This window comes from Manis javanica, chromosome 10 (assembly GCF_040802235.1).
Source record: "Manis javanica isolate MJ-LG chromosome 10, MJ_LKY, whole genome shotgun sequence".
Taxonomy (NCBI): domain Eukaryota; kingdom Metazoa; phylum Chordata; class Mammalia; order Pholidota; family Manidae; genus Manis; species Manis javanica.
The window spans coordinates 94,319,108-94,339,847 of record NC_133165.1 but is presented as its reverse complement, the minus strand read 5'-3'; the positions used below and the strand labels follow the sequence as shown (position 1 = coordinate 94,339,847).

The 20,740-nt window shown below is 43.4% G+C and overlaps 1 long non-coding RNA gene across 1 annotated transcript; it reads right to left on the bottom strand.

The window, feature by feature from the left end:
- Positions 1-988: 988 nt before the first annotated feature.
- On the bottom strand, positions 989-9,768 carry LOC140843818 (uncharacterized). Its single transcript, XR_012121775.1, has 2 exons — positions 9,582-9,768; positions 989-5,088 (listed from the first exon to the last, which is right to left on the bottom strand). It is a non-coding gene; the product is annotated as an uncharacterized lncRNA (long non-coding RNA).
- Between the last annotated feature and the right edge of the window lie 10,972 nt (positions 9,769-20,740).

Sequence of the window (20,740 nt, the reverse complement as noted above, 5' to 3'; positions counted from 1 at the left end):
TGAAAGTATACAGACAGGAGGCAGAGTCTGCAGGTACGGGCTGTGGATCACTCTGGGTTCTGAATCTCAATTCTTCTACTTACTGACCTTGAGCAAGTTAATTACCTCCTTTGGGTCTCAGTTTCTTTTTACGTGAATAAGGATACTATTAGCGACTTCATAGATAGATGATGAGACAGATGCACAGAGAGATTAAGTAACTTACCCATGGCCATCCAGCTAGTGAATAATGGAACTGGAATTTGAAACCTGCAGTCTAACTGGCGGGACAGGCATAGACAGAACCTAACTCCTTAAAAGTTAGGCAAATCAGCCTCAACACTCACTAGTCAATTGACTTTGGGACAACGTAACTTTTTGCAGTCATTATCCTGTGTGTCTTATGATAGGGTAATTGTAATATGAATAATAATAACACCTACAACAATAAGGTAATTGTCCAGGGTCATTTGGGATAATAGACCCCTCTGCATGCCTGGTGTAAAGTAGTACTCAGTAAATGTTAGCTATTGCTATAATGATAATGTCCCAAGTGGACACAGCCTAAGCAGGTGTCTGGAATTGGTTCTTAATATGGTGGGACATTTGGTCAGTCCTTTCTGTTCCCCACTGGAATTTATGAGAAGATCTCTTCCTTCACTCTGATGTAACTCATCAATAGTGAAGTACCGTTCCAACTCCCCAGGATCCACACGTGAGTCAGGGCTCCCAGGCAGGGCCCATCTCCTTCCCAGCACCACCACCATCACCACAGGCTTCTTATAAGGCCTGGCTCTCTCATCCCCATGGAAGCCTACCAGTGTTTCTTCTCTCTTTGGGTTAAGCCAAACTGGCCCCCCATCTGCCAGTCAAAGTATTAGGGTATTAATAATTCAGGAAATCCCTGTTGTCTGCATGTATGCCCTGCTCCTCACCACTTTGACTCTGAGGCAAAAGAAGCTATTGGATGGTTTTCTAAATCCATCAATAACAAAATTGTCCCACAGAATTGTAGCAATATTTCCATTTTATTATTTGGACTCAAGATCTTTAAAAATCTACAATCCACTAATGATGGCAATGTGGGTGAGGTATGTGTGTGGAGGGGTGGGGGAATGGAGACAGTCTTGCGTCAGGGACAGACTTAGGTTTGGTGTCAACCTCATCCCAGGGTAATATTGACCAAGGTGCTGCCACCAGGGCTTGGAGACTCATTTCTCCCTGATGGCAACCATGGGTTTTACGAGACAGAACAGAACCGATACACAGCAGAGGGCCCAGCAACAGCAGTTCGCCAGCACAACAGCATTTCCCAGGGACGTGGCACTGTGAGCAGCAGCCAAAATCCATCAAGCATTTTAGGTCCATCGAAAATGTTCCTGCTTCCATCTCTCTCCTCAGCACTTAGTTTTTGCTCCTTCACAATGCCTGGCTCCCTTTTCTTGACCTTTCTTTCTGTCCTTCTTCCTTACTAGCCTCTTCCTTTTCCTTTCCCTCTTTTAACTGGATGGTCTTTCATATGTGTTCAATATATGTTTAATATTCCCTTTTATTGACTTAGCAACTAGGCCAATTTATTCCCCAAATTGAGTGGCCAGATTTAAGAAATAAAAACACATGACATGATGCCCAGGTAAATTGGAAATTTCATTTGGCACCTACTTAGACCAACAAAAGCTACTTGTTGTTTTCCTGCAATTTAAATGTGCCTGGGCAGCCCCACCCCTAACTAACTGTAGCTCAGGGTGGTCCTCAAATAACCTTTGTCCTGAGAGTCAGTGGCTCTTGGAAATAAAAAGATGTTCCATATTTGCTCTATGATAAACTTTGTAACACTCTCATAATTTGAAAAAGGAGAGTAAGTAATACTCCCCAGAACAGCAGAGATGCCAGACAGCAGGGAGCTTTTGATCTTTGGCTTTTAAACACCTACATCTCCTAGAAGCTTTTCTTTGATGGCAGCTGGCCTTCTTAGGGTATCCCCAAGCCCAGTCACCTCTGGGTCACCCCAGAGGTTGTACAAGGCTCAGAGTGCAGAAGGTCCCAGGGTGGTTAAATTTCAACAGGAATGTCAGGCATCTGTGAGGTAAGAGATTGCTTCTGCTGTGGGAGAGGAGCAGGAGGGTGACACCTCCCATCTTTGCTTCTTACTGCTTTATCTTCAGAGGGATTGGGGGACAGTGCTGGTACCAGAGGGCAGAAAATCCTCCCCCTTTCTGACGCTTGTTTGCCTTTATTTGGGAGTACCGCTTACAAGAGGCGCAGTGGACAGTGCTTCCCCCGTCAAACAGACGCAGGTCACTGCTGACCTGAACCCAAACACTAACCCCTCACCCTCACCATCACCTTCACCCACACCTAATGGTAAACTCAAAACCTAACCCTAACCAAAATCCTAATGTTGAATCCTAAACCTAACTCTTGCTGTGAACATATCCATGCTCTACACCTAACCCTAACCCTAATCCTAACCCTAACCATTAGTCTAACATGGAACCCTCGTCCTAACTCTCACTCACACAGAACCATGACTATTAACCTAAATCTTACGCTAACCCACAGCCTGAACCCGAATCCTAACTCTAACCCACACCATAACTTCATCCTGAACCTAACCCTACATCAATCTCAAACCCTATCCATACCGGTACCCCAACACCATCACCTTCATCATCACCCACACCTCACCATTACTTTAAAACTGAATCTCATACTAACCCTAACATTAAACTGGAACCCTAACTCTAACTGTAACTGTATGCTTACCCTACACCTTACCCTAAACCTAACATGAATCTAACCCTCATCCCTCACCCTAACACCACAGCCCCACCACCACCTTCACCCATACCTAACCCTAAGCTTAAACCTAAACCTAACCTTAAGCCTAACATTAAACCTGAATCCTAACTCTCAACCTAACCCGATCCTCCCCCATACACCTAATCCTAACCCTAACACGGGCTCCGAGACCTAACCCCTCCCCATCATCCTCACCTTCTCCCACACCTAACCATAACCCAAGTCCTAAACATAATCCTAACCCTCACACTGACACCAGACCCTAATTCTAACCATAAACCTACACTGAATCCTAAACCAAACCCTAACCCTAAGCCTGGCCACTCAACATAACCTCTCACCCTCACTGTCACCTTCATACACACCTAACTGTAATCCAAATCCTTAATATAAAACCAAAATCACACTGAACCGAAATCCTAACCCTATTACTAACCCTCTACACTTAATCCTAACCTAATCCTACCAATAAGTCTAGTCCTTGACCCTCACCTTCACCCTCACTCACAGGGTACTATAACCAGTAACTAAGTCTCATGCTAACCTGCAGCCTAAACCCAAATCTAACTCTAACCCACAGCATAACTTCATCTAAACCTAACCCTACACCTGTCCCTGACCCTAACCATACCCAGACCCCCAATCCCTCACCCTCATCGTCACCCAAACCTCACTGTTACCCTAAACCTAAATCTCACACTAACCCTAACATTAAACTGGAATCCTAACGCTAACTGTAACGGTAAATGCTCATGCTACACCTAACGCTAAACTAACTCTGGCCCCTCAGCCTCACCATCACCTTCACCCACACCTAACCGTAAACCTAAACCTAAACCTAACCTTAAGCCTAATACTAAAGCTGAACCCAAACTCTCTCCCCAACCCTACCCTCACCCTACACTGAACCCGAAACCTAACCCTAACCCTAACCCTGGTGCCTTGACCTAACCTCTCACCCTCATTGTCATCTTCACCAACACTTAACCATAACCCAAAACCTAAACCTAACCCAAATCCTAACACTGAATCCTAAACCTGTCACCGTAAACATATTCTCACCCTTCACCTAACGCTAACCCTAACCATAAGTTTAGCCCCTGACCCTCAACCTCACCCTCACGGGGAATCATAACCCTTAACCTCACTCTCAGGCTAACCCTCACCTCCCAGCCTGATGCCTTCCTGTCTGCTGGTGTCGGAACAAACGGTAAGCTTGTGAAGATCACAGAGCTGCATGAAATGGGCAGGGCCTAGGGCCTTCTGAACGGCGTGACCATCTTCCCTCTGCACTGAGCAAACTGAAATACAATCCCAGAAGCTGCTGGGCTCCAAAGCCCAGCGAGCCCAGTTCCCCTTCCCTATGGCACGGACATGCCTGCAGCTAGGCACTGCTGTTTTCTAAGTGGTGTGGTCCAGGCCGGGCTTTCTGCTCTCCCTGCTGGAGGCCCGCCATCCATATTGAGTGTATTTCCAAGAAAGCAGTTGACAGGCTTGGCTGTGCTATTCCTGGAAATGTTCAATAGGCCATCTTTTGGCAGGGGCTGCCGCTGATGGATGGGTCCGAAGCGGAGCCCACACGTTCAGTGCCACCTCCGCCCCAGACTATTCCCAGGTGCCTCAGCAACAGCCATCCCTAAATACCACAGGCTGTTAGCTGGCGGGGACTGTAGGCCTCTGTGGAACTCACTTCCTCCCTGGCAGGGCAGCTGCCAGCTTGCTGCTAAATGAGGACAGGAGGCTTGTGACTCTAAATTATAAAACACATCAGCTCTGCTGATGCACTGCATGTCCTGCAGTAAACTCTGCAGGGGACACTTGTCCACTGCCAAAGGGCATTCTAGAGAGCAGCTTTAGCTCCTGTGGCAGCCACAGGAGAGATGCCAAGCCTGTTGCTGGGCAGAGCAGGGCAACTCCAGAGGTTAGAATTTCTCTCTGACGCACAACACAGCATGGACCAGGGCTTCTTGGCCTCCACACTGCTGCCATTTGGGGTCAGATGCTTCTTTTTGAGGTCTGTGTATTGTAGGATGTTTAGCAGCATCCTTGGCCTCCACCCCCTAGATGCCAGTAGTACCTCCACCCGTGAGCCCTCCTCCAGTTGTGATAACCAAAATACCTCCAGATATTGCCAAATGTCCCCTGGAAGGCATATTTTCCTGTGGTTGAGAAGCACTGGTGCAGAGGAAAGGAGATGGGGGCCATCCGGGGTGATGCCAGAGGAAGACGGAACCTCAGAGTTTGGTGTCCAGTTGAACTGGGTGATGCCAGGCAAGTCACAGAACCCTTGCCTCAGTTTCCTCATCTCTAAAACGGGAAGCAAGAGACAGGCAGATCAAGGAAGTGTGGAGATAAGGTAATGCATGCTATGCACTTGAGAGGTAATAAAGCACCACATAAAACGATGGAGCAGTAGACTATCTAATGCTTGAATCCTTCCCTGCCTCAAAGGGCCCAGCTCCCTGTGAAAGGAAAAAATAGGGGAATATTCTTAAAATTTCCAGGGCCCTTCAATTAAAATGACAAATGCTTTAGAAAGCTTCTCTCTTTATCTCTCTTTTTGTGTTTTCCTGAATTCAAACAAGACTAACTATATTATGGCTGCCTGAGGTTAATGAAAATAATTTCCTCCTGCCTTTTTTGAACAAGGTTTTGAATTTTTTTTATCAACATGCTTGCATCCCTTTGATAAAAGAACAAAAAGTAGGGGGATGGGGGGGTCCCTCTAGTTTCTTCACAAAGTTAGGGCCTTTTCCTTCATAATTATTTACTAACAGAAACTGATAAATGAAACACCGCAGTCCTATAGAAAGACACTGTTGCTTTAAATGAGCTTTGCTGTTGTATAATTCTCTGGCTGACTTCACCCTGCCAGCTTTCAAGGAACTGTAGAGAAATCTTTAAAGGTTAATATTTCTTCTGTTCACATTGCAGAAAAACACAAAGGAAATGGGTAATCTGAGCTATCTCGAAGGCAAAGAATGAAGATCCAAGTTCTGGGGTACAGGGCTACATGCATCCCCCTGGTCGCGGGGTCCTGCCAAGCTCCAGGCAGCCCCAGCCCTTCTTTGCGGCCATGTATGTTGGAGCGTCCAAGGCCGCATTTACTTTGGGAAGTAGGACACTGTGATGAATCAAAGAAAACAAAAACAGCCTCTTTTCTCATAATGAGCTCACTGAAGAGCTTTTCTAGGAAAAAACCTGCCAGGCTATTCCTTCTAGTTCCCTAAAGTATAACAGCCGGGGACAGGGGCTGAGGGGTACATGAGGAGGTATCCTGGGAAGTTTATTCCAAATAGCCCTTTCCCAGAAACAGACTTTGTTATGCTTATTGCTCAAAGTGAGTGTCCTCTTTGAGGCATCACTGGCCGCAGACCACCTACAGGACGCACTTGCTCTGACAGAATCATTCTGATCAGACAGGGTTCCTGGAAGGGGCCTGGGGAGTGAGACTGAACCAAACTAATGGAGGAAGGTTAGAAAAGGTGGCCAGGTGGCACTCTTGGAAAATCACCTCCCACACACTTACCTCTAGGAGCTAACACACTGTAATTCTGGGACAAGGTAAAGGCAGGCAGGGCTGGGACTGGGAAAAGAGTGAGGTACCGCCTCTACTGCAAAATGTAAGGGCACCAAATAAACCCAGCAATCACATAAATAATAGAAATAATATTGTAATACACTATTAAAAAAAAAACTCAGTGTCAAAAACTCCATGATGAACAAAATGCCAAAATTTTGAAGTCGGGATCTGGTTTCACAAGTTTGCGTGTTCCCAATGACTAGCACTTGACTTTGAGTGGTCTCAGGGCTTTGACAGGCCTCAGTGGAGTAGAGCAAACAGTGGAGCCAGGATTCAGAGTCACGGACAGAAGGGCAGCCCGTGGCCACGCGGCCTTCAGCGTGTCTCCAGCTCTCTGTGTTCTGGTTCTCCATGGTAAAGTGGGCCTCATATTGGCCCCAACAACCTCATAGGTGATGTTAGGACCAAATAAGATCTTGTGCATAAGATCATTTGATAAATCATACCTATGGAGTCCTTGAAATATGTACCAGAAGGCATAATAATAATACCAACAAGTAAGTTATACAGGCATTCTTGGAAAGTGAGAGAGAAGGCAGGAGATGAAATGCATGAAGGGTGGGGTGGGCTGTGTGGTAGGAAGTGGGAGGGGCCAGATTCTGGATTCTGACCCGAATTCAAGTCTTGGCTCAGTTATTGACAATTTGCAGAGCCTCGGCTCATTTTCCAACCTATCTGAGCCTCAGTTTTCTCAGTCTTAAATGGGGATCATAATGGATTGGCCATGAAGTGATGTGTGCGCAGCACCCAGGATGGTCTGGCACACTGGGAACTAACCCCTTCACCCCACATGTAACACACACACACACCTCCCTGCATGCCTGTGCCCCCACCCAGCCTTCTCCCATGAAGAGAAAAGAAAGGGAAAGAAGGAGACGCAGGAAGCATATAAACAAAGATTGGAGGAGGTAAGAGAAGAGGATCAAGGGGAAAAAAAGAGAGGAAAGAAAGGAGGAAGGAAAGGAAGAGAAGAAAGAGGGAAACTCGGTCCCATCCTAAGCTGAGCGCTCCCACAGAACACGTCAGTTTCCCAAGAAACATCCGTGGAAAGAATCAAGCTCGACTATATATTAAGATTTATCTGTGATGACACACAGAGCTCTGATGCATTCGTTTCACCTGCTGTAAAATACTCTAGACCATGCCTCCATTTATATATCCATCCTTCCAAGGGTGAACATTTATGTTTTCTAAAGGGGCTTTAGTGGTACTGGTAATGTTTAATTCCTTGAGTGGAAGGTATAGAGAAGTTTGTCTATCGATCTCTCTGTTTCTTTCTCAAACAGTTGGGCTTATCTGGATGTCCTACTCACTTGGCCTAACACCCAGGCCTCTCCCTTCAGCTCAGAGGCAGGCAGGATTTCTGGGCATAGATGAAACACGTCCATGTGAAGGGTCCGCGCACAGGGGGCAGGCCGCAGGAGTCTGCTCAGCAGCCACTGTCGCACAGGGCGACGGGGGTCCTAGTGGCTCCACCTGCCGTGGGCGAGCAGAGGGGCTAGCCGTGCTGACTGACACACACAGCTGGCAGGCCTGAGACTTCCCAGACAGACCTGGCTGACTGAGAGCTTGCCCTCATCTGGACGGCCCGGGGCCGAGCCCCACAGGCAGTTCTAGACCTGGTGCTGAGAATTCCTGGAAGCCTTGGAGGAAAGATGCTTCAGGGAAAATAGTTTTCTCCTTGAATGGCTGAGCTCCTCTGAACTGAATCTCTATCCTACATAACGGAACAAAGGAAAAAGCTATGTTAAACCTGGGGAGCCCCTAGTCACAGTTGATCCCCTGCAAGTCAGTCCACGCATTTCCTAACTAAAGAACAGGAGGAAGAAGTGCCAAAAATCCAAAAGAGTAAACCTGGAAACAGTTCCTGTTTGCCTTTGGAATGTGTTGCTCCTCCTGTCCTCTGCTCCAGTAGCTTTGTTTCTTAGAGACTGTTTGCTTTGGCTACAGTCAAAATCGGTCTGCATTCCCCAGCATCCACTTGCTCAGAGCACTGGTCTCTGACACTAGTCATGACTGGGGTGGGATTTGGGATGGGACCTCGGGCGAGGTGAGGGAGGCGTTCACCTCGGACACAAAGTTTAAGGGGACACCCAAAAACTCAGTAATTTGAAATAAGTAATACTTTAATGCAATATTGTCAAAAATAAACATTAATGCAAAAACTCCACGATGAGCAAAATAGTAGTATTTCAAATAAAGAGAGGCTCCAGGCAGAACCTCTGAGTTGAAGGCAACTGGAAAGTGCTTGGATCAGTCTTTGGTTTATGAACCCTCGTGCCATCTGGGCAGGTCAGGGAAGAAAATGTTCCCACCACCCCACAAGCACTTAACTGCCCCACAGCAGGATGGCAGGGTCCAATCTACCAACTACTGCAACCTACAGCCCCTGTCCAGGGACCCATGCATAGCACTGGGCCTCTTCCTCCCTCAAAGCTGCTCAGCCTCCTGCCCCTCCCCATCTACGACAATTAAGCTCATCTATGCGTGATTCTACACGCATGTTTAATTGTACATAGTACAAAGCAGCACATAGTACATAGTGCATTAACTACTCCAGAGGTCCCAGGCTGACTGCTAGAAGCTGTCTTACGCAGCTCATACAAAGTTTTTTTTTTAATTACTTGCCAACATTGAAAAATTGGGAGATTCTTACCAAAAAATCCAAATTTCTAGGCTGTCTTGAAAAGTCCAAATGTTTGGCAACTAATAACAATAACAATAATTCAAGTTTACTGAGAATATACTTGGTGCTGAGCACACAGCAGTTCTGTACTTACTACCTCCATTTTACAGATGATGAATCCAAGACTCAGAAAACTTATGCAACTTGTCTAAAATCACACAGCTAATGAGCAGCTGGGCCAGATTCAAACCAGGGGAGTGACTCTAAAGAACCCACATCCATATCTCCCCAATCCTAGGGGCACAGACTAAATTACTCCTTTTCAACTGTGTTCCAAGAAGGCTCAAAGCCCTCAGGGCTCCTGCTTCTAATAGATCTGTTCCTTTTTTTTCTTTTTAAACTATTTTATATATTGTAGTTCACTTCAAGAATTTTTGCAGGGGGTGGGGGGGAGTGGGGGTGGCGGATGGTGGGGGGAATTTCACTGCTCAGAAACAAATACAAAACAAAGCCCCAGGTCCAGATGACCTCCCTTTTATCTCTTCTCCAAGTCCTGGAAAGGCAGAACTTCTCCTCCCGTTCCCAACTTACCAGACACCTCTCCACGTGACTGCATCACTTCTGGCTCCACCTTTGAGCATTCGGCTGCTGGTTGGGCCCCTCTGCAAACCACTGAATGGCCAGTGTCCAGACTTAGGGACCGCGGACCTTCCTCCAAGACCTGCGGGGGGGAGACAGGGTAGTCTGAAACGGTGCCGAGGTTAACACAGACGGGGATGTGCTGTGGTGAGGATAACAGTTATGCAGTGAGGACGGCAGAGGTCAAACGCAATCGAGCCTGGTAGAGACGCTGTCCCCTTGCTTCTCTTAAGTGAAGTCTTTTATGGGTTGTCATGAATTTCAGTCCTATCATGGCCATCTGTGAACTGAGTATATTCTTCAGGAAGCGTGGCCTCAAAGGTAGTATAATGTAGCGGAAGGAGCACAGGGAGGAACCAGAACTGAGCTCTGTCACTGCTTGGGACTGCATGACCCCCGGGACATTCAGAAAACGTGCACTGCTTTCCTCTACGTACCTCACCCAATACTCCTGGGGACACAGAGAGACTGAAAAGCATAAGGTCACATGAGAATGGATGTCCTGTTTTAATTGCATGTGTATGGTGTGACAAGTGCAAACCAAGAAAAAGTGGGGGCTTCCAGACCTTTGAAGACAGATTGCTGGAGGTAGCCTTGCAATTGTGATTTCGCCCTTGGCTTCATTTCAGCCTTGCCATCCATTTGCCAACGGCTCCGACATCCGTCACCCTGAGATTCCAACCCACGGTTCTTACTCCGTACTGAATAGCTGCACTTGGATGTCCCACACACTTCTCCGGTGATTTCCAAAATGGAACTCCTCAACATCTGAAACCTGCTGCTTCAGCAGTGTTCTAGTTCAGGAGCTGGCATCGCCATCCATATATCCCAGAAAGCTGGCAGCCATCCTTGACTGCTTCCTTTCCTTATTCCTCAAATTTAATCAATGTCAAGGTTCTGTTGATTCAGTCGACGCCTTCAGGGGATCTTTAATCTGTCTACTTCTCTCCAGCTCTAATGGTGTGACCTTGAACTAAACCACCCCCATCTCTGGCCAGGGTGACTGTAATTAACATCTATTGGTTATCTGTCTTCTGCCCTTATTCCCCATCCTGCATTCATGCTCCAAAGCACCAAAAAGATCTTTCTGAAACACCAACACATAGAATGATAATCTCTCTAGAACACAAGAATGCTCATCTTATTCTCATGCTTAAATCCCTTTGACAGCTTCTCATTTTTCTTAGGATAAAGTCCTACCTCTAACATGGCATGCAAGGTTAGCCCCTGCCCATCTCTCCCACCACCCCTACTCTAACCATCAATACTCTAGCCAAACCGCGTCTCTTCCAGTTCCCCAAACACGCTCCATTCCCTCCTCTCCACCTCTTGCACATATTCCTCCATGTACTGAGAATATACTCCCTGTGATGGTTAACTTTATGTGTCAATTTGTCTGGGTTAAGGGATGCCCAAATAGCTGGTAAAACGTAATTTCTGGGTGTGTTTTTGGGAATGCATCCAGGAGAGATTGGCATGTGGATCAGTCAACTAAGACCGCCATCACTAGGGCAGGAAGGCATCTTTCAATCTACTGAGAGCCTCAAGAGAACAAAAAAGCAGCAGACGGGCCTTTTGCTGTCTGCTTGAGCTGGGTCATCCATTTTCAGACAGGGATTAATGTCATTGGCTCCCCTATTTCTCAGGCCTTGGGACTCAGACTGAATCACACCACTGGCTTTCCTGATTCTCCAGCTTACAGACAGCAGATCGTGGGACCTCTCAGGCCTCCGTAACTGTGTGAGCCAACTCCTATAATAAACCTCCTCTTTCGTATGCATATTTTTTCTTTTTTTTCCTGGAGAACCCTAATACACTGCATTAACTCCTGCTCACCCTTTGTGCCTCAGCTTAGGTGGCACTTTACCCAGTCAGATCTCACTGACCTTCCCGGACGGAGTTACTCTTCTGTTGCATTTCCACAGGCGCCTTGTCCTACCTTCATGTAGCTCTCACCTTAAAGCGCCTGTTATAATTCCTTTTGACTTAACTGCCTTTCCCATCAGGCTGAAAACTCTACAAAAGTTAGCACGTATTTTGTTTACATTTGTGTCCTCTGTACCTAGACCATAGCCAGGTACATAGTATATGCTCAGTAAAGTTTGATTTTTCTGACTGAAGTGATCAGACTACCCAAAGTTTGAGTCACCTTTTAGCAGAAACATTAAGAATCACTACCAGGAAAGAGTATGCTTGCTAAGGAAAATATTTCAGTCAGATGTGCATGTCAGACTGTGCTCTAATCATACCAAGAACGGACTGTTTTAAAGCCTTGGCAATTTGCTATCTTCTATTTCCTAGAAGTCCACGTATTTTGGAATTTGTTGAGGTTGTGAAATGAAATCTCTTTCTATATATTGGAGAACTTTCAGAGTGTTACCTAATTTCTTTCTGCCAAGCTGGCATGGTTTCTAATCCTTGTTTTGGTCCTCTGTATTTTGTTGCAACTTTTTGTACCCACCACTCATTAATGGCCCTGGTGTTGAAATCTCCCTTCATATCAATGTCTGAAAAAGAACTGTCTAAAAGTACATCTGCACCTGGGGTCAAGAGACAAGAAAAATGTAAGGCCTGTATTTTTCACTTTCAGTCAACGTTTTGACCTCTCTTGACCCAAAGTTTCCAAACTCTGAGCAACTGCTTAAGCTATTTAATTATTGATTTCCCACACATTTTCTCTCACTTTCAAACACAGGAAAATGTTGGATTCAAAAGGCATGACCCCTCCCTAGGTGAGACTACTGAAAGTGCAAAGACCTGACTCAAGTCTTGACTCTGTTGTTTCTAAGCTTGTGACCTTGGACCAACTACTAACCTCTTTGAACTTCAGCTTTCTCCTCTGCGAAGCAAGAGTGACACCAACTTCACACCATACTTTCTGCCTTGAGCATGGGAGGAACTGCATAAATGTTAATGTCCTTCCCAAACAGGTCTGCCATTAATCATACCCATGACCATGCAAGGGTCCCTATGGAATCTTTGTGGATTAAAATGACTTTCCATGATAATAAATCTCTACTGTTAGCAGGAGCAGTTGCCAGCCAGTCTCAATGTTCACACTCTCCCAAGTAGTTAAAGCTTTTAAGATTGCTATTAAATGATAGGATTATTTGCTTTCTCCCCTTAAAAGCAGCACTCCCATATTCTGCTAATTTTCCTGGTTGTTGGGAGGGGAAAAACCTCATCCCACATAGAAAACGGAATCACTTAATTCTTTCCATACTTAAACTCTGGTTCTCGAATTCAGCTGGACCACCATCAGTTGAAACAAAATCATGCAAGAAGGGGATACAAAGTCTGAGGGTGGAGTCAAAAAATTCTAGAAGTAGCTAGGGGCATGGCCATCTAGCTTGGTAAATGGACACCCTATAGGTTTGGATTTCTAAACACTGGTTCCTTACCTTGCTGGGCCCTACTGAGATCTTTCACAGCTAGTATCTCCTTTCATCCTTACAATCAACCTTGGGAGTAAGTTGGCAAATATTATTATACCAACTTCTCAGAAGAAGAAACAATGCGACAGGGTCACACAAACTTACACAAAATGGAGCTGGGACTTCACCTGGTCCTTCTCATTCTATGACCAGTGCTCTTTCTACCACGCCTTCCTCTGCTTTCAAACATATGGGGAAAAGGAAGATGCTGACCACTCTCAGAGGGAGCATATACACAGGAACTCACTCCCTCAGAGTGCTGCAGAGGAAAAAGCACCAGACTGGGGTCAAAAAGACCTAGGGCTCATGGTCACTTGGGGTGTCAGTCTCCTTACTCTGCAAAGAACAGGTAGCAATAAGTGATTCCAAGTTCTCTCCCATGTTCCTATTTCTTGAATATGTATCTTTGTTATTTTAGTGTATGGGCAGTGTTGCTGTCCTAGGAATGGTTCTCCTTGCTTTCTGATGTATGCACTTGGTTGGACAAATGGACTCAGCTCTCTCCCATACTTTCCACCTCTTCTATCCAAGTCAAATTATTAGTCATCTTATTTTTCATCCTTGTACAAGATACTAAGATCTCAAGATTTAGATTCAAGGAGGAGTAAGATACTCTGTTTAGGTCTCAAGGTCTAAGCCACATGTTTCTGTTCATTTTTAATCAAAACCTACTATGGGGATTATTGGATGGTGGCTCAGTTAATAAAAGCAGTGCTTTCTTATTTGACTCATGTCCTCTGCCTTCTCTTTCTAGAAAACTGTGGCAGCCAGTCTCCAAGACAGTCCCTAACAAACCCCTGCTCTTGGTATTTGTACCCTTTTATAGTCCCTCCCTACACCGTACCAGAGTTGATTTGTGAGTGACCAACAGAATATGGCGTAAGTGATAACATGTAACTTCTGAACTGGTCATAAAAGACTGTGGCTTCTGTTTCAGTTGCTCTGTCTCTTGGATAATTTTCTCTGGGGAAAGCCAGCTGCTGTGTCTTGACAAGCAGTCTGTGATTCTTTCCTATAATTTCCCCTTCCCCTTCTCTTTATGCCCCCACCCTCCATGACCAGTAGCATCTATTATATTTCATCATCCTTATAGGAGTCCTTGTTTGACTTTCCCTTGAAGTCAGGGAGGAACTATTTCTTACATATTTTTGAATCCTCAGTGCCTAGCACAGTGCCTGGCACAAAGTAGGCTCTCAATAAATGTTGTTGAATAAAGAATGGAGGGAAATTTAGTTTTAATATTTAGTGTATATCATACCTCATGTTTTACTTCTTTCCTTTCATTCATATATCAATTTTTAACAGCTTTATTGAGATATAATTGATATTCAAAGAACTGGCAAGATCTGTGATGACTGCCCTTGTAATGTTCACCATGTAACTTATTCACTATGTAAGAATTTGTTCTCCATGTAAGAACTTGTTCGTTATGCTTCAGAAGATTGGAGACTGACGAAAATTAGGCTTGGGGTGGATTAATGATTGTGCATTGAGCATTGACCCCCCTATACAGAATTTTATTGTGGTTAACAACCATTTGATCAATAAATATGAGAGATGCCCTCATAAAAAAAAAAAAGTACACACTTCCAATTGTAAAATAAATAAGTAACCAGGATGTAATGCATAGGATAAGGAATATAGTCAAAATATTGTAACAACTTGGTATGGTGATAGCTGGTACCTAGAATATTATGTATATAAATGTTAAATCACTGTGCTGTACACCTGAAACTAATGTAATACTGTGTGTCAACTACCCTTCAATAAAAATTTAAAAAAAAACAAAGAACTGGCAAGAATATATGAAAAACTAAGTAATTTTGATGAGTTTGGACATATACAAATGTGTGGCATAACAGTCAAGGTACTAGACATATGCAACACAACACCTCCCAGGGTTTCTTGTGTCCCTTTGTTTTTTGTGATCTACTCTCTTAACACAAGATCTACCACATTAACAATTTTGAAGATCTACCACATTAACAGATTACAATAGTAACTACAGGCACTGTACAACAGATCTCTAGAATTTATCCAACATAACTGAAACTACACCCACTGATCAACTCCCCATCTTCTGCTCCTCCCAGCCCCTGGCAACCACTATTATATTCTCTTTTTCTATGAGTTTGACTGCTTTAGATACTTCATATTAAAGTGAGATCATTCAGTCTCTGTTCTGTGACTGGCTTATTTCACTCAGGATAAAGTCTTCCAGATTCATCCATGTTGTTGCAAATGTCAGGGTTTCCTTCTTTATCAAGGCTGAATAATATTCATATTTTAAATGTCTTGAGTGTAGGCTTTTAATTTTTTCCAGTAGAAGCCAAATGTAGTGATCTATATTAGATTTCATAGACATTTGAGATAATTGAATAGCCTGTATGTAGAAATAAAAGACAAGTCTAAGAAATCAATTGAATTTAAATAGGGGTCTCCATGCGTTCTCCTCATTTGCCCTCATAATTTTAGTTCCAGTGGGTACCAAAGAGTAAATCCCTTCCTCAAAATGAAGAACTTTATTTTTCCTCTTTTCTGTCCATACTCCCAATTAAATTTATTGAAGCTTTATCAAATTATACTTAATTCACATGAATATTTTTGCTTCAAGGATATTTTCATTCCAAGTCTCTTACTGTTGTCACTTTAGGTCTAAATATTTTTACTCAGTGACACAGTCCCCTGAGACTGGCAGATGTTAATTCCAGAGGCTGAGTGGATGTCCAAGCAAGAGAATGGAGGGAAACCACAGCCTGACCTTCTGTTCATCCCCTAAATCTGGATTCTCAGAACAGAGCTGACAGCGAGCCCAAGGCCCTGGGAAAGCTGTGCTCATCGTCCTGCCCCTTCCACTGAAGACAAAGCAGTCTTCAGAACTTGACCGGATGATTTATACTTAGGTACTGAAAAGTCAAAATGTCTTTAACTCAAAAAGAGACCACATACATTTTAAAGAAGATTAACAAAGTGGAGAGTTACCAGAAGGAAGAGGTATAAATAGGCATTATACTTATGATGGATCTAATAAACTTCTGAAAACAGTCAATCTTCTATATACAAGTTTAGGTTAGTGTGTGTTTGTGCATATGTATGGACACATATGCATGGGTATATACATATATATAAAAATTATACATGTATATATTTTAAACCACCCACTTCTTTGGTGTAGGGTACAGTGTTCTCATATCTTCCTTCAGTGATCTCCCAGGGAGCCATTTTATCAGAGCAAACAGTTCTACTTATCAGTTTCTGAGGATTAGTCTCATGGGCAGCTTTATGTAACATATATTGGCTACAATACAAAGCTTCTCTACTTAAATTACATGTCCAAATTGTGATCCGGTAAGACAAACAGCACCTTCTCGTCTGCACATGCCAGTGTCTGTGTATGTGGGGTAAAATACTACTTTGGTAGTGAAGGAGTCAATTCTTTTGAAAATTTTTATCCCCTTCCTCTTCCTAGATGATTCTGAGATTTAGATGTGTGACAAACAAAAAGAGAGGAGAAAACACTATTTCCTGGTAGCCACAAAAGACCAATTCCCTTCATTTTTTTTTTTGACTGTTGTAGAACACACATAAAATAGGACACATCTCTAAAAAGCTCTGACATATCAGCCACAAGCTCTTTTTGTATTAAAAGAGACCAGACACCAAAATATTCTTGGTGCCAAAAAAGTGCCATTTGAACCCTTTCTCACTTCCTTCTTGCAATGATGTCTTGGGGTTTGTTAAATCATCAGCAGAAGACAAGATCTCTATTGCTTTGGGGCAGACATGAAAGCAGAGTTTGGCTGACTTTGTCATGTTGATGCGGTCACCCAAGCTTTCAGAGACTGGCCGTGCAGCTATGAGTTAAAAATGATAATCATCTAAAGAAAAGTACACGAGTAGTGTCTATACTTTCTAGGAACTGGGAGTTGGCTTCCTCCGACCCTCTCCTGCCCCCCTTGCCCCACCCCCCATATTCATAAAAAGGAATTACCGAAATAATTTGGTGTTTGTCCAAGGGTAGCTAAACACGGAACCTAGTGAGGTGTTTGTCCTTATTTCTGAGAAGGCAGCCTATCACTCAGTTTTATTCTAACAAAAACAAATGTACTAAAACCAGTAGGGGAGAGAAGACTTGTCAACAAAGGTCATCCAGAAGCAATACCTATTCTGAAAACAGGGTTTTCGGTCACAACTGCAAGGAGCACTTGAAAGGCAGAATGAGATGTGTTGGTTTCCAGAGAAGACCTGAAGATTCCAGCTGCCTGGTTCGTCTCCGGTCTGGGAGTGAAACAAACTTTGTGTACAGTACTTGCAAAAGCTTGTTTAGAAGCGTAGCTTGGTGGGGGGCAGGGGACAGTGAGGGAATCAGATGTTCTTCTGTTCTTATGTTCTAAAAGTGGCACTTTCTCAACCCTACTTTTAAAATCACAGTGGTTAAGGTGATCGAGATGTGTAAGAAGAGGCAGAATGAAAAAGCAAGATGGCAAGCTGTGGAGCTCACCCTTTGGCTTGCTTCCTAATGTTAGGATCGGATGGGGACCCTGTCACTTCCTCCCCTGATCTCCAGAGAGACTCCAACTCCAGAGCCAGAGCCAAGGCAAGGATAACTGTACTCAGAGCCTGCCTTTAGAGGGTGGGAACTGCCTGTTTTCCTCCTGGGCTGTAGAGTAAGTACATCTGAACTCCACCAGCCATCCTGCTTCTATGTGAAGGAAAAAAAGGTGGTTAGTTCAAGATGGTGGACTGAACCAACACGGTTACTTCTCTTACCTCCCAAATCCCAGGGAAATTGGGTAAAGAAAATAAGACTAAGTCCCAGGCATTACCTAGGAAATGCTGCCTGAGTGGAAACTGAAGAATTTCTGGGTGGTAGCAAGACAGAAACACCAGAAATCTGAGAAATACACTGGAGGAGGAGGCTGCAGGGAAAATAATTCTCCAGCCTATAAGCTTCATAAGGACAAGTAATTATCAGTCTAATTCATTTATTATATCCTCTCTGTCTTCTATAGTTAATGGCACAGAGTAAGTATTCAATAGTGACCCTTAAACACGAATATAGTTGTTTTCCTAGGAGAAAAATACATTCAAGGTCAGCAGAAGAGGATAAAAATGTATTGTGGAATGCTTGACTGAGGAATGGAAGCACTGCCAGGCCGGTGCTGCACAATTAGGAGCTAGTTACAGTGTTTGCTCCAGGCTTTCCAAGTAAAGGACTAGCCACAGGGGACTTTGGGAATAAGATGGGGCCAGAGAGAACAATAAGGCATGGCTCAGATATCACTGAATTGTTAAGTGGGGAAGGACAATCTGGAACAGGTGTGAAATATCCTGAGGTGCTACAAGGGGGTAACTTTCCCTACTTGTTATTTTAGGAGCCTATCCCCACATCCATAAACCTTAGAGCACAACATAGCTGTCACAGTCAGTCATCACATTCAGAAGGCCTGGCAAGAGATGTTGGAAGATAACTTTAACAATTTCTTGGAAAATGATACCAGCTACCAATACTGATTAATTTATATGTGAAAGCAAGCAACCCATAATCACCAGATCTTTGAACCAAACTCATAGCCTAAAAGCTGAACCAGTAGAAAACTGACCTCTTAGGAAAGAACAAACGCAGCAAGCCAAAAAGAACCTTGAAAATATTTTATTTTAGTACTTAAGATGCAACTGGTATCACATCCATAAAAAAAGAATAAGTTGATGTAGAAAAAGCAGCAAGCAGGGAAAAAGAACAGTGTCTCAAAAACAAAAAATATGATTAATGGATTATAAACTGATGCCAGGGATGAATTATAAAATAGATACAACTGAAAAGAGAACCAGTGATTTGGAAAACAAATTAGGGTATTTTTTTTCCCTGAAGATAGAGCAAAAAGTCAGAGAAAGAAATGATGAGAAAAAAGAAATACAGAAGATTCAGTAGAAAAAAAATCTGTTTATTAGGAATTATAACACATCATAGATAGGATGACAGAAGCCATTAATAGAAAAATACTCTCCCAGGCTAAATAAGTACTTAAGTTTTTAGTACTTATTTTAAAAACCAACAATTCTGGGTGTGCTGTGTGCCAAGCAAGAGTATTAAGAGGAGAGTACATAGAGATATTGCCCCTGATCTTTCTGAATTCAAAAATTAAAGAGAAAATCCTTAGCCTACCAGTGGTAGGGTGGGGTAGAAATAGTTTCGTATAAAGAAATAGGGTTAGACTGGTAATGAACATTTATTTTTAATACTAAATGTTAGGCAACAATAGAATGTCTACATTCTTTGAAGAAATAGGATTTTTTGAATCTATAATTCTATGTGCTATACTAGTTTTTAAGCAAGTGGCCAAGATAAAGACATTTTGCATGTGTAAGGATTCAGAATGTATACCATGGTAGAAGAAAGAAATCTTTATGGAGTATTTCAATTAGAAATAAATTAAAGTTATTTCTTCATTCTAAAAATCATTATCTGCTAAATACATGGAATTGCTTTCCCTTCACTCGGAAATTTTTACAGTACATAAGTGATTGGGAGAACAAGAAAGGAAGTAAAAAACAATCAGTAGTATAATGTAAACTTAAATGAAGAATAACAGGTATGTATTCCATGAACAAAAATGATTTCCAGAAAAATAAATATTTCACATAAAAAGGCTTAAAATTAAATAGAAAGACTTGCATCATTTGTCTGTTTATAACAGAAAAACTCAAAACAATGGTGGATTGAACAAAAGGAGTTTTTTTTCATATAAAATAAACCTAATAGGCAGCTCAGGGCTAGCGTAACAGTAACAGTGTCATGAGGATTCTAGGAAGACCCTAGGATCCTAAATTTCTGTTCTCTCATCATCAGGCCTGGCTAACATTCTTCAAGTCATCCAACAGCTCAGAAGGGCTGCTGAATTCCACCCATCATACCCACAGTCCAGATAGCAGGAAGGACAAATGGGCATTCACAGCTGAGGTAACATCTTTTAAAGAGAACCCTTGGATCCCACTCTACACTTTTACTTGCATTTCATTAGCCAGAACTTTATCATATGACCATTTTTAGGGCAAGAGGGTTGGAAATTTAGTCTTTTATTCTGTATGGCAATGTATGCTGAACTGAAAAATCAGAGCTCTATTTTAAAGCAGGAAGGGAGAGTAGATACTGGGAGGCTCTGCACAGAATACCATTTCTTAAATAGAAAGATTCAGTATTGTAAGATTCAAATTTCCTTGGGTAAATTCACACATTCATTGCAATGTCAATGACTTTTTTCCCTTCTAATTTAAAAAAACTGAGGTAAAACTTGATATAAATACGCAGATCCTAATTGTGACAGCTTAATGAGTTTTGACAAATGCACACAGTAGTAAAAACAACATGCCCGTGAAGACTTGGTGCAGTTGAGGCGGAGCTTCACCCTACCAGTGGGGATGTGGGGAGGGGAAGCAAGACATGGTCCCCTCTGCCATGCCTGCTGGAATAGAGCTCCAGCGAAAGACAGCTGGGGAGGATTTTCTAAAAGCCAGCAGTCTGCTCCCGTCACAGGGTGAAACCAGAGCCCCAGACTGGGAGCTCAGAGGAGAGGGAGCCCTCATATCTTCTAGCTGCTCATGCCCAGGTTAGAGCTTCCAAACGCAGAGCCAGGGAGAGGTGGGGCACTGGAGTGGTGATGGCTCAAGTGCCACAGA